Raw genomic sequence first — 1,635 nt, forward strand, 5'->3', positions numbered from 1 at the left:
TCCCAGACTCCCTTGCAACGAGGGGCATCCATGTGACCCAGATTTTGTCAACAAGACCTGAGGGGAAGCCGGCTCTGTGGCTTCCGAGAAAGTTTTTGATTTTTTGACAAAAGGGAACAGTTCCAGCTTCCTCCCCATGACAGCCCCTTTCCCCTCCCCACTTAACCACAGGCATGATAGCTAGAGCTTTTGGCAGCTGGAAGGGTGTCCACTGAGGATGGCCAGCCACCATCACGTGGAGGAAGCCTGCCTTCTGAGGAGAAAATACAATCAAACAGAAAAGCGACAGGGTAGGGAGATAGAGAGGAAGAGAAAAGTTGAGGCCTCATTTGAATATTTAGCTACATAGAAAACTGGTACCATGCCTGGAATTCCAAGTTATGTGAACAATATACATGCTTTTCTTTTTTCCTTATGCTTGTTTGAGATGGACTTCCATTACTTGGAACCAAAGGCCCAGGTCTCCTGTCTAGAGGGTGAATGTCCAGGAGGACTCCCAACCTTCCTCTGCCTGTAACCCCTATGACCTTGACCAACGATTGTGATGGGCATGAGGGTTCCAGCCACATGTCATCCACCCACCCACCCACCCACCCTCAACCTCCGCACATCAGACCCTCAACCCAACCTCATCCCTACGGTCCACCCCCACCCTTCCCCATATCTACCCTTTTCTGTTTCTAAAGCTTTATTTATGTTAGAAGCATAAGGGCAGAGGGAGAGAATCTGCTTCCTTCTCAGTCAAAAACTGGACCGGGGAAAGAAGAATGAGGAAAGCCGGGGTGTCACCATATACCAAGGCCACTTCCACTCCCTGGTGTCCTCAGAAGGCCCTGGCAACACGGCTGTTTGAGAAACACAGAGATTAAGAAAGGGGAGTCAGAGAGAAAGCAGCCAGCTGGGTGGGCAGGGGTGGGGTGGCACGGGGTCTTCTGATCTGGGAGGGAACTTAGAGGCCATGCACTCCTTCTCTGGTTTGTCAATTCATACAACACCTGGTTTGTGCCTTTCTTCTTGACATAGACTTGCCATAGGAGATTATGTTAGTTTCAGGGGTACAACCTAATGTTTTGGTATTTGTATATATTATGAAATGATCACCACAGTAAATCTAATGAACATCCCTTATCACACATAGTTATAAATCTTTTATTTCGTGTTTTTTAAAAATATTTTTGTTTTGTGTTGAAAAATATTTTTTAGAAGATTTTATTTACTTATTTGACAGAGATCACATGTAGGCAGAGAGGCAGGCGGAGAAGAAAGGTGGGGGGAGCAGGCTCCCTGCTGAGCAGAGAGTCCGATGTGGGGCTCAATCCCAGGACCCTGAGATGATGACCTGAGCTGAAGGCAGAGGCTTAACCCACTGAGCCACCCAGGCGCCCTGTGATGAAAACTTTTAAGATCTATTCTCTTAGCAACTTTCAAATATGCATCACTGTATTATATACTATAGTCATCATGCTGTGCCTTACATCCAATGACTTACTTATTTTATTACTGGACGTCTGTATCTTTGGAACCCCTCACCCATTTCATCCACCGCCACTCCTCCCACCTCTGGCAGCCACCAAGCTGTTCTCCATTCAACCCCTTTTTGTTGAGCACCTCCTTTGTGCCAGACTCTGACATGAT

The sequence above is a fragment of the Mustela nigripes genome, unplaced genomic scaffold (assembly GCF_022355385.1).
Source record: "Mustela nigripes isolate SB6536 unplaced genomic scaffold, MUSNIG.SB6536 HiC_scaffold_148, whole genome shotgun sequence".
Lineage (NCBI taxonomy): Eukaryota > Metazoa > Chordata > Mammalia > Carnivora > Mustelidae > Mustela > Mustela nigripes.